This window comes from Poeciliopsis prolifica, unplaced genomic scaffold, assembly GCF_027474105.1.
Source record: "Poeciliopsis prolifica strain line A6 unplaced genomic scaffold, Auburn_PproV2 SCAFFOLD068, whole genome shotgun sequence".
NCBI classification, from domain to species: Eukaryota; Metazoa; Chordata; class Actinopteri; order Cyprinodontiformes; family Poeciliidae; genus Poeciliopsis; species Poeciliopsis prolifica.
Genome location: NW_026562443.1, coordinates 1402501 through 1415991, shown reverse-complemented (window position 1 = coordinate 1415991; position 13491 = coordinate 1402501). Strand labels below are relative to the sequence as shown.

Here is a 13491-nt window from a genome sequence, read left to right as displayed (position 1 = left end):
ATATCTTTGCTGTCCTTTAGAGGAGAAAATCCTAATAATTTGTGGAGAAAATTCTGAGAAGGATGATATCATCATTCTGCATTGTGTAGGCAGGTCTTCTGCAGTGCAGCTGAACCGTCACTGTAGTTGTTTCATTTGTAGGGGTGAAAAAAAAAAACAGCTCAGCAGCCGTCAGAGTATATTAGCAGCAGTGTAAACAGATCCACTTTTTAACTCGACAACAAGTAAACTGAATAATGAGGCAGCATGCCCCACTTGCTGTGTTAAAGCTCTAAATATTCAATGACCACAAGCACAACTCAAGTCCCAGGACTGCATGTTAAACGGCGCTGATAGGAGGCTCCTGCTTTCTTCCTATTTGTGAAGAATTTATCAGGCTTCCCTAGTTTTATAGGTCAGCCATGACAAAAACTCAGCTTGTCTTCTTGGTACAGAATCCAGATCTGGGTCGCCGGTACAGGGAATGAAGGAAGGGGTGAGTGTCTGACTCCACCGTTACCTTGAGATGGGGCGACGGCGCAACGAGAGGGCCAAATGATAGAGAACGGGATCTAAAGTGAAAAATTCTCTTCCTAACAGATTTCACCTCTTTTTATCACACTTACTGGTTTCACATCAGACAGAGAGAACCTAAACAAATGTTTTGATTTTATATATGAGTGGTAAAAGAATTATCCAAACCAAGTAGGCCTTAGAAGAAACAATCATGATTTCTATGCTCTCATCTTCAGAAACTGTCTGGTGATTTATTTATTTATTTTTTACCTTTGTGTTAAGATTCATGTTTCCACTTACATAATGTGCTACTGTGACACCTGAACTTCTCCACTGTGGGACAATAACTTATATTTCTATTCTATTTCTAGTTTTAATTGATGAAATAATTTATCTGTATGAGTCACTAAAAACCATTTAAACCGCCAGGCCTCAGGACCACCAGATGTCTGCAATTAGGAAATCATTTAAAAACGGGTCTGACAGCAACCAAATGATCACTAAAAGCAAAAGTTTAGAATTTGTTTTAGAATATAAAACAAATTCTGACGAAATTTAAGAAGAGATGAGAAACAAACTCGTTAACATCTATGAGTCTGAAAAATGTTTTCAAGCCATATCTCAGGCTTTGTGTTCCAGTAAACTAGAGTTAGAACCATTAACCATTTATTAATGAAGCAGTACTGGTTCATTTGTAAATTAACCATTATTGGTTTATTTATTAATACTTTAAAAAAGTCAAACATGCTGCGCTTTGGAAGGTTTGTGCCTGCTACATCCGGCAAAACAAAAAACATGACCATTCAGAAAAAAAATCATTTAACCCATCCACAAACCTGGTGGTAGCACTGCCACAGTCTGGGGCTCCTGCCTGCTGCTTTAAGATCAGGACAAAATGGTCCAATTATGCAAAAAAATAAATAAATTCTGAAGAAGAAATATAACAGTCAAACTTCAAGTTTGCAGAAGAACAATGGTCCAAATCTCTAAAGAGCCACAAAAAAGTAGAAGGAAAGGTTTTGGAGTGACCTAATCAAAGTCTGAGCTCAATCCTACTTTGGCGGCTGATGCTTCCGCCAATAGTAACAGAATTACTCAGCTTATTCACCATTACATCTCAAACGAATGCAGTGAATGTGCTGAGAAACTCACAGTCTATGCACACACAGGCGTCCTGGAGCAGGGCAGGCGAATATTGATCTGTATCTCCACTGTCTGAGGAGAGAAAAAGTTGCTGAGGGCAGCACTTCAGCTCCGAGTTACAATCACCAAGAACAGGAAGGCGCTCAGCCAGAGTCGGTGGTCCGGTTTAAGATCGATGAGGTTGTTGTTCCTGCATCTGAGAAAAGCTCAATTTTTTTATCACCTCACACTTCGGCAGACTGGTATCTTTTTGGGGGTTCTTTTTAGTTTCTGCTGTGAGAAATTTTCCGCCATGCTGAGCTCTAGAATCATCATGGTAGAACAATTGTGAATCAAAGAGCCAATCCAACGAACAGGCAAGGACCAGTTTCAGTCTTACTGGAGTAGAGCAGGGTTAGGTTTTAATGTGACACTGATGCAGTCAGGTCATGACCTCAGGACACAGCTAACTGGCTACAGACAGGCAGCCTCGCTGTGAGCTCCTGTTGGAGCTTTTCCTCATTCTGTCTTGTCAGGGTCTTAGTTTTTTCCTCAGCAGGTCACACCATGCTTCACAGACCCACAACTAGAGTGAGAAATGCTAACACATCCTCAGAGATGTTCCTCGGCTTTAGCGATTCTTTAACAGCATTTTTGTAAATATGTTTTTACTGTCACTTTGATGGCAGTAGACGGGGAAGTGTTTCCCTTTAATGGGCAGCATTATGTTTTTATTTTATTGATTCCACAGGGAAATAAAATTTTGTTGTTACTCATATTAATTCAGCTTCTTCAAAGAGTTATTGTGGATAGTAATGGCTGTTGGTATGGAAGACTCCATATAGCAGTCTGTATTACAGCAAATTTGAAGAAGCCTCTGACTGAAATCACTTTGTTTTCCCATGACCGTCTAATGAACAGAATGAACAGTGTAATATTATAGCACAATCAATAAACTATGTTGCCTTTGGTTGTTAGAAAATTTGACTTACAAGAAATGTGACTTCCACATTTACCTCTTTGAAATTGTGAAATTGAAATACAGGAAATCATGAGATAAAGACATGATTTTCATTCTATCAATCGGTGTAAAACAATCAGCTGTTGCAATATAGTGTCTTCATTAGTATGACAACCATGTTAAAAATCTCCAGAAAGTGGATGTAAAAAATCTTTACAGATTTCTTTAGCAAGTGATGAATGGTTGGAACATTAATAACGTATTTCTGACTTGATTCAATTGCTAAACATTACTTTTCAGATGCTGTAACATGAAACATGTGGAAAAAAATAAATAAATTCAAAAATTTCGAAACCCAGGAATTCAAGATAAAATCCCTGGACTCAGAGTGGGGTGAACTTGGCAGTGTGAACACTTGCAACTTATGCCTGAGCATGAAATGTGTTTTTGTAAGATAAACTGTTCCCACATGTCCAGTCTTCTCATACATGCAGTGAATTAAAGTATTACAGAGAAACTACGTGCAGGTATTTAAATGCCATCGTTGAGGTTGAAAAGGCTGCTGTGATGCCTCCAGTACCCTCCTTGAGCCACTAGAGGGGGTCGAGAAGGAGCACTGGAATGGTGCTGGCTCTGGTGTGGCACGAAAATCAGAATTTATCTTTCTCATATGAAGTGAAATCAGGAATACGCTGCTATGATGGATGAAAAAAAAAGAAAGAAAAACAGACTGGTATCATCAAAGTGAAGCTGTGCTCATCGGCTCTTAACTGTGACCCCGTTGGCTGCGATGACACAGATAGACATGTGGGGTGTGGAGGGGGTGCTGTGTGTTCCTGGCTGATAAGGTGGATAGGGAGGCTGGATGTGAGATGCCAGCAGAAACACTTATCTGGAAGCGTGGAGAGAGCTTCCTGCCAACACTCAGAGGCTGACGCTGTTAATAAAAATAAAATAAAAAATCATTATAATAACCTTGCGTTGATACGGAGCCAGAGCGGATACGTATGATTGATAGCAGTCCAAAAAAAAAGAAGAAGATATAATTTCTTAAAGCAGAAACAATTTCCAATTTTGACACAAAGATATGAAGAAGATAAATTTTGATGTTCATTGGGCCCGACTGGAGAACTGAAAATCAAATCTTAGTCCAGTTGTTACAAGACGGCTGGCTGGCAGTGAGACCCATCAGTGTGTTTTACGGCTCCCTCTGTCGTTTTCACCGGCTCCAGATGGAGACGCTGGATGCTCGCTGTCTCTTCAGCATGTTATGTGCTGATGACCCACCTGCACACCAACTGCTTTCTCCAGACATGTAATAGTTGGAAGTTCAACTATCATCCTCCTCGGTTTTCACACTGCACTGCAATTACTGTAAAAATCGTGCCGGCCTGGCAGCTGCTTTTGTAATGCTACACAGTGGGATTCATGTCACTTTAAGCAGCTAATCTAAACCTACCATGAAACTAACACCTTGTTTCTCAGGTAATCCACTGCAAGGTGAGATCATGCTCTCCTTGCAGTCTCAAATGACCGTCTTAATTAATGAGCACTGGTGTGCCTTTGTTTCCACCGCATTACTTTCTCTGAGCTTTCAGGGTCAATTTGTGGTTGTTATGAATTGTAATGTCCACATTACAATGACAAACAGCTGTCACTGAGATGGAAAATGTCTTTTTTAAGAGGAGTCTGGCCAAAATGGCAGCAGCAACACACAGACAATCATCCGTCAATCATAAAACACAGACGCTAAAACCACTTGGACCTGCAGTGTGGTGATTAAAGCAAGAAAAATAGCAAACAAACCTACAAAAGTACAAGTTGATGTTCACCAAACATTTACTAACACATTTTTACAACCCAAGAATGTCCGTAAATACATTAAAAGAGACCAACAGGATGCCGATTCCACTCTGAGGGAGCAGCAGACTGGACAGAGTTCTACCATGATCAATGTGAACCTCAGGAGATGCTCCCATCCGTTCCATTGTCTCTAGAAACGTCCAGTATGATGGAGCAGCACATCAGTCCAGACCTGGGCCAGGCACAGCCAGAACCAGAACCGTCCCGGTCCAAACCTCAGTCCCCTCACCTGGACCACATCTCCAACCAGAGACAAAATGTCCACAAAATGTCCCAACCCTCCAAAGAGCTCCAGTCCCACCTTCCATGAACAATAAAGTCCCCAACTACAAATGCAGCATAGTGGAACAATTACTACAACGTTACCACTTCCAACAGGAGGTAAAAAAAAAAAAATCTATGGATAAATTATGATAATCTGGAAGAACTTTGTGGAAAAAAGTTTAGCAATGGCCACTTCCTGTTCATGATTGAGCACCTGCACACAAAGTTTGGTGTGAAGAAACCTGCAGAGAACTGACCTCTCTCTGGGAGAACACCTTCGAGAGGAAGTAGAGAAAAGACCACGAAAGAGGCCTTTTTGCCCAACATCAGAGTCTGACCTCAAAGATGTACTTCTGGAAACGTAAAGGCAGCTCATACTTTCTGAAACACACTGTTTAACAATTTTAGTTAAACGTTCATATGTTGCAAGGAATACATATCCACGTCAAATTCAGAAAGAGTTTCAAAGTTATAGATATTACATTTAATGAAAGTGAAAATAGAAAATGCCAACATATCAGGTCAGCCAATTTATGCTACAAAACATGTTATCAGGGGGACAAAACATAATGTTTAAGTAGCTTAACAAGTTAAATAAGAGCAAACAATGTTTTACTCTGAACTTTAGACTCTCACTATAGCAACATTCCTAATGAAACACTCAAAGGCTGCCAATCCTTTTGGATGGTGACAACTGGCCCCTCACAAAAGAAAGCATAGAACGTACTTCACTGATTCATAAGGGGAAACTGCTTCACATGAAACTTTCTGGAGGGGCCAAGGCATCATAAAATAAATGAGGGAATCTGTGACATATTTCATTTGCTTGAGCTGCAGCTCAAATGAGGGCAGGGGAAGGATCTGGAAGGGTAAATGTAGACGTTGAGTAAAAATGAAGGAGAGCTTTCACAGTCTGCCTCCTTTAGGCCAATGCTGGATGTTTATTGGTTATTTCCTTTCAAACAGGATGGAAAGGAGTTTTTCTTCCTTCTTCTCTGTGCTACAAATAGAAGCATGTTGGCTGTGATACCCGGACATCTGTTTGTCCTTGTATGTCTGAAAGCCTGAAGCGTGTTGCGTGTCCAAATTGCGAGTGCCTTCCATTCATACACTTGTATGAGCCTAATGACCCCGGTCTCTGAGGTCGACTCTTCACTGGCTTCCCCGGGTTTTTTCTTTTTTTTTTTCTCCATCATTTTACTCCATGGAAATAGTCTACCCCTCTCAAAAGGTTCCCATCTTGTCCAAGATTATGGCTCACACATTCCTATGTGGGAGGCCATTGCTGGAGGTGTAGAGTAGATGAGTAAAGGATCTACCACGTGCTCATCAGTTGGCTCGCTCCTATGGTGGCCAAGGCATAACAAAGGCGTCCCGGAACCCCCAGCTTCCACTCCTTTGGCGTTGCACATTAAAATTGGAGGAGCATCAGGAAACCATCTGGAAGGGCAAGAACTTTGGATTCCTTTGAGATGGACTGATGACTAACATAACTGGTCTACAATGGGACACAGAAAAATGTCCCACACGACTGTTTAATTTCCAAACATGAGAAATATTTGTTTGAACTCCAAATCTGATTGATGCTTCAGTGAAATTATTCTAAAATTATGGTGAATATCATCTTTAAGAAACAAATAATCAATTTCCCTTTTGAGATGGTCATCATAGTTGTGTGACATATTAACCTACTTCTGTGGATTCAGGGTCAAATCTATAACCCAGTCCTGCTGTGGCCGTTTTTGAAACAAAAGCTTTAAGAGCGCATCTTCAACCTCGGCGCTGGTCGGAAGTCACAATCAATCACCTCCTCTGAAAAACCTTTTGGACCACAAACGGTCACAAACAATACATGTTAAAATAGTTCAAGAACTATCCTTATCTTACATTTATGATGACTCAAGTTTTTACACAGAAAAGCCAGCAATGACATTAATCGAACAAATCAAAGGAGAAAAACAAGATGACATAGAGAAGAGACAGCAAACAAAGGTTGAATTAAAGATGACGTTGACTTAGTCCAGACAAAACCTTCTCCCAAGTCCTGGCCGACATGGGTCATCATGAATACCATGATTATAGTACGCTCTGGATCACCAGTGAAGGAGCTAAGTGGGGTCAGAAATAGTCGCCCTCTCTGAGAGCTTTGTAGGGCATCAAGCTCTGGGAGCTGACAGCTGTCCAAACAAAGGCTGCGTTTCCCACTCATTGCTATACCAAGTGTGACTGTCAGAGGCTGCTTATATGCATAGTCGACCCAACATGAAACATTAATGTGTGAAGCTTGAGCTTTTGCACCATGAGACTATGTGCTATCCTCTCAGATGGAGGACCTCAAACCATGTTTGAAATGTTTGTGACAATCAAAATTGGCATTCCAACATCAGAGTCTTCTTGAACACATCTTTCTTGATTAGAGAATTAATTAAGCCACACAAAGGTTGGTTCATCTGCAAGTCTGACCAGTCACCGTCTAACAAGAGCTGCCCTGGGATCCTGATGGTCTTCCTCTCTCTCCTTCAGTCACATATACACCAGCGTTCAGCACCAACACAACAGGCATGCATGTGAGCTGATCTGAATGAGGTATCGTTGCAAAAAGCCTTTAGTTTCATGTGAAATAAATCCAAAGCAAAATCATTTTTGATGACAGCATAAATATGTGAAAGAACAACTCAGGATCGTTTCATTTTGCTTTTCTTAATAGTTGGTGCACAGATTTTATCTCAACATAGATGTTGCAAGTGCTGGTCAATTTAACCACTGCCAGTCACCTTCCAACCACATTTAGACATCAGTAGACATCTTTCCTGAAGGGCTTTTGAAGGGGGCGTGTCACGTGTTAGAAAATGTAGCTTCGAGGAGGAGCTGAGTCTCAAAGGCGGAGTTACATCCACCTAGGCATTCTGCACAGCTGAATGGTTGCCAAGGAGATTAAAAGATTTATCAGACATTTATGAAAGAATCAAAGCAACACTACAGGTATGTTTGTGATGAGGGAGTAACATCATAACATGTTCAAGTGAGTTTATGTAAGATCTCCCATTTTTCAGCCCACTTCACCTTTTCTCCATCTGTTCAACAGCAATGTGTCTGCTGGGTGTCCTGAGATGGAAATGTGGAGTTTGCTCTAATGACCTGATTTCTGAATGCAGTGTGGCTGGGATGTGTTTGGAACATCGTTACGGCTGCAGTCAGAAACTGTCTCACACAAACAGAACTGCAGAAGAAAGTCATTGTTAATGTCCTGGATGTATTCTGCTGTCTTGACTCCCAACTGGTGAAATTTGTCTGGTTTTCTGACTTGCATGGTTAAGTTTTGAAGGAAGTCATTATTACATTTAAGGGTAATACAAGGCGCCATTTGTTGGTGTGTTATTGACAAGGATGTCATGCTATCAAAAAAATATACATCCTCAGTTGGACTGCGGTGTCTAGTGGCAGACTTGTCAGGTCTTTCTTTGTTTTGTTGCTTACCATTCTCATGTCGTTCTCATGTCAGTGACAGTTGTGTCCACAGACCACCGTCTTTTTGTTCTGAGAAGAAACACCCGACTGGCAGGGATCCAGAAACGGCATATCTCCCACCAACACCCCCGTCAGTGAATGCCAGTTTTATTTCCTAATCTGTCAGACAGCCTCGGCTCCTCTTTCCTCCTGGGACCACCATGACACCAACCTGGGGATCAGGGAGAGCCGCCGACTGTGTGTGTGTTAGAGAGGCTGCAACTTTCCAGCCAGCAGCGTGCGAAGCATGGAGATCTGGGAGAGGACCCAAACCGGCAGCTTCTAATGTGGATCAGCTGTCTGTCTCTGTCTCCTGGGTTACACCAGCCCAGGCGTCTGCCGGCTACCGTAAAATCTACAGCTGGACCTGTAGTCGGCGGCAAGCTGCAGTCATGTGCATGCGGGTAAGTGCACACGTTCAGACTGTAGCCTGTCTCTGCTCTGCAGCAGCAGCAGAACCTCGACCCAGCATCAGCCTTAACGCAGGCGGAGTAAACCAGCGGATCGTCACGGTCTGCCTGCCGGGTCCCAAGAAACTTAGGCAACATTTTTCTTTAGCTGCTTTCACGTGTTCAAGCAGGAAAACAGTGGCAACGTTCGATGTTACGGCTTCTGCAGCATGGAATCAGCTCCAGTCTGAACTCAAAATGTCAGATCTTATTTCATGGAAATTACTTTGAGCAGTTTGGTTTAATTTGTTTCACTTTTGTGTTTCTTTGTATCTCAAATTTTCTGCCCAGATCTGTGTTGCAAATAAAATTTGGATCTCAATGAGGTTTTACCTGCTCAAACAAATAAAATAATAAGAATAAGTTATAATAATAATGAACTGTTCCTCCACTTGTTTTCTGAAGCAAAAAGGAGCTAACACTTTATCCCACAGGACATAAATGACTCCCAGGTGAGTGCAGTAAAGAGTGTAATTAAGGGAGCCTGAAGTCCTGGCTCATTAATACAAGGACCAAACTATTTTCCTACAGCCAACATCACATACATTGTTATCTGGATGTGTGAGAAATGTGTTCAGGAATGTTAAAACATTGGAAATGTTATGGCGGGAAAAAACATAAATCAGAAAGATTAATCAAGCAAACATCTAAACTTTTAGCCTATTTTTAATACTCAGATATTACAACTTTCCTGTTTAACATATTTGAATAAACCAGCGATAAAACTGCTAAAATAAGTCATTCCTTATAACACCTGTCACATGTTTTAACATGGTCACATTTCTCCAATGGAAGGCATTCCTGTCGACTGATTAAAACAATCAAGACAAAAAAGTGGTGAAAGTTGCGAGCTTTTAAAAAGTGTGAGCGGTCTGTTTCAGACAGACAGAGCCATCAGCTCCATGCAGGTAGAGAAGGTGACTTACCTCTCAGAAAACGCTCACAGCCTCTCAACTGACGGGGAAAAATGGAAGCAGAAAGCCTCCTCAGCAAGTCAGAGAAAATGTTCCCACCGCTCCGTGGCTCTCAGAGTGCTGACAGCTCTGTCATCTTTTCTCTGTTCTCTATGAGTGTTTACTCTCGTCTACCTAGAGAGCCAGCTGATGTGCTGCAGCCAGTGAGGAGAGAGACAGACAGAGAGAGAGAGAGAGAGAGTGAATGAGAGAACTCCTTTTTCTCTGAAACAGAAGACCCTCTGCAGTCAGACTCCACTCCCACCTACTGCTCTCTTAAATGCCCCCTCTGCTACCCCCACCCCATCCATTCAGACCTCTCCACAGCATTGTGACTGAAAACGAAGGAGTTGAAACGGGACGCCTCAAGGCTGGAAAGAGAGAAGCAAAGAGAGAGAGAGAGAGAGCGAAAGTAGCAGAGGAAAATGGGGGGAAGGGGATGGGGAAGTGGATGACAGAGGGAGCGGGGTGGAGGGTAGGTGGGGTGCTGTGGTGGTTGGACCATTAGCAGCAAATTGCGGCGAGCAAGCCAATGGAAAGCAAGATATAAGTGAATGCAGGCTCCACATTAACATAGCATTTAAGAACTTGAAAGCAGGGAGTGAACAAGGCCTCCATTTGTTAGACTGATGAGGAGGCAGATCACCAGCAAACAATTCCCCCAAACACTGAAAAGATATACAAGGTTTAAACATAACAACATGGAAGGAATGGTGCTACAGTTAGTTTGTTTTTTTCTTTAGCGTTTTTAGAAACCCTGTCTGCACCAGAGCACGGCGCTAGAGTCAAGCATCTTCACAAAACAGGCTGAGCAAAAACTTTCCTTTGAGGCAGTGAACGAATGTCAGGGAATGTTTCTGCTGCATTCACAACAAAGTTGGAGAAAGTGATGTTGCTGCCCTGATGGAAGAGGAAGCTCTGCAGGTTTTCTCTCAGGTTTGGCCTCTGGCTAAATCCTAGTGAGAGTAGCGCCACTATGATCTATTTTTACTTGGATACAGTGAAAGTATTTCTGAAAAGGGATTATTCAAGTACTGAGCAATTGATTATATTATTGCGTTTATTACTTCACATTTATGTTATCAGACAAAAATATAACCTTTTGACCAAATCCTAGTAATATAAAGATTAAAATGAGAAAGCATAACGAGAAAATAACATATTAGGCAGGATAAATAATTTTCCAATTCAATTATCAACATGAAACTTATAAGACTAATACTTATAGGTCATGTTCATGTGTGCATGTTAGAACAAGGTTAATTATTTCCATTGGCAATGTGCTCAGCCAATATAGAAACATACTTTAGAACCAATCTGGTAAAAACCAGCTGTATTCAACGCTTTGCTTCGTCCATAGGGTCTCAGCTGTTGCTTCCTTGATTCATGAATTCTGTTAAAGTTTTGAATTTTACCTGTTTACTAACGTGACATACGTAATAGACCAGTTTGGCACAAAGAAGCTTATGGGCATTGCACTGCACTGTAAATAACCATTCTCCACTGCGGAGAGTGAAGAGGCAATCCGAACGAGGCAAATGTTGATATTAATATTTGAAACGTGGCCAACAGACTGAACAGCCTCGCTCACTTCCTCTGCTGCTGTTGCTAAAACTACAATTCGACTGCAACTCTAAAACATCGCAGAAAATCAACGTTGTCCACAACTGATTTTGTTTGCTGACTGGCCCGGTAGAAAATCTCATCAGTGGAATCCAAGTGAAGGGCAGAAAACCCAGACTGAGCTGGAAGCAAGAACTGCAAGGAAGATAGATCAAAACCTTACATTGCTTCAGTTTTGACTCAAATACTCGACGACCAAAGTTTAGGTTTCCTTTCATTTGTGGATGAAAAGCCCACATAGCCACACCCGACCCAGACTCTGCCTGGATTATGACCAGTGATCTGACAATGTGCTCTGACTAGTTCGATTTCCTTACAGTAAAGCGTCTAAATAGCATTTAATATCCATCTGTCATACAACCTTTAGAAAGCTGCTACTGTGATATTTACATACCAAAAACCATAACAGTTAGTGTTCATGTCAACCATAATCAGTAGAAAACATTCTTTAAGAGCCTCTCACTAAAGAGACGAAGCTGAAGTTGGTGAGTCCGTCTAACGTTTTACTGTCTTGAACTTTTTAATCTGCTCTAGTTTAAAAACTACAATGACTAGACAAGTCAAACCTGGACTAGAAAATTCTGGACTAATGGCAAAATTGATAAAACCCTGTATGTGATTTGTTATGCATGTTATGCATTTAAAAAATAATTCTATCAATGGCCTATTCCCAAATATCCTAATTTCAAGTAAATAGAACATTGACTATCTCCTTCTCCCCTCTCTCCCTTAGCATGAGCCATGCTGACTGTTCAGCTTGGGTCATATGCTCTGGCTTGGTCTGCGGCTGCTTCAAGAAAAATAAAGTTGCCTCGTTTGTTGAACGTTACTTCATCAATTTTGTTACTGTTCAGGTAATTTTACGCCTCGGTTCTCTTGTAATCATGCAGGTCCTGCCTCGCCACGAACGTCTTTGGAAAAAATGAGGTCATTAATAATGCTGTTGTGGCTAACGTCCAGCCACAGTTTCTTGTCATCTCATGGACCTGGTGTCCATCAGAAGTGACGGGGGACACACCGTCCTCTGGGCTGCTTACTTCAATAATGCTTTCTTTGCTGAGCTTGTCAGATATTTTCTCAGTGAAATGTTGAAAGCCATCATTTTACAAACTAAGCATCCTTCCTGAGTTTTCTAGTGTGTTTCTGGGTCTTCATGGTGCTGCATGTTTTCTAACAACCAGTGAGAGCAGAACCAGAACAGCTGAAATCACACAGAGATGAACTGTGTGAACAGTTCTGCAAGGTTTATGAAAAGAACAAAAATGAAAAAAAAAGAACATACATAGCTACCATAAATATGAGACACAGAAATATATACTTAATGGGACATTTGTAAAAGTAGATTAAAACAAAAACCCTTAATATAAACTCTTAAAATAAGAACCCATGAGCCTGAATGTTTCAGGTGAACCTGGGGGGTGAAAAGTGTTTGGTAGTCAGACCAACACCTGTGAACTTAAAACTTAAAGTGAACATGACTGGAAGGTACAGCCAGGAGTTAACATTTACTAAAATGCAAAATAACTTGAAATCATTTTTAAAACAAAAGACGGTATGGATACAGTCCCTGACAGAAACATTGTATGCATAACCCTATGCATTAGTTTGCCAGAAAAACAGTCAGCAACAGCTATGAGGCTGTCCAGGATCATGCACCAGAGGGTGATAGAGCTGCAGGATGCAACTTTTATAACGTTTTTTACATATTTCTTAAACTAACTTTATGTCTGGACAACATGAGACAGATTTTCTGTGCAAAACATCTATCTCTTCTCTTCCGGTGGTCCTACTGACATCAGTAGAAATATACCACTGAGTTGGAAAGAACAAATAAGAGCCAGGAGTAAGGTGTTGCTGCTGTCAAACATGCATGCATACGCGCTGCTCACATGCTCCCCTTTTCAGCGTGTTCAAGCTCAAGATTGACAGTTTGTTGCAGCTGTGGTAATGGCAGAGAAACAACATAATGTTACAGGAAAACTGTTTACCCACCATCATCGGTGGCTGTGCTAACTAGTATTAGCATTCACAGCAGGTTCCGCTGTGGACTGAGGAGCATTAGTGTAGCAGAAAACAGAAACCCTCATGCATAAAATTGAAATTATGAAAATAAATGGTCAATTTAGAAAAAAAACATGATTTTGAAAAAAAAACTTATGATGTGGTTTTCAGCTATTTTGAAATAGATATATTTTGTAAAACTTCAATGGCAACACTTTTTTCACATCACACGAGTCACTTGATCAACAGCCGG

General features: G+C 41.2%; 1 protein-coding gene across 3 annotated transcripts in view; it reads right to left on the bottom strand.

Moving 5' to 3' along the window:
* Positions 1–13491, bottom strand: part of tncb (tenascin Cb) — a 102337-nt gene that overhangs the window by 48746 nt on the left and 40100 nt on the right. Inside the window, exon 2 of one of the 3 annotated variants that reach the window (XM_055020495.1) lies at positions 9588–9769. The gene's annotated coding sequence lies outside the window, so the exon portion shown is untranslated. Of the gene's footprint in view, positions 1–9587; positions 9874–13491 lie in introns of those variants that run through there. The other 2 variants (XM_055020496.1, XM_055020494.1) reach the window with 2 other exon arrangements.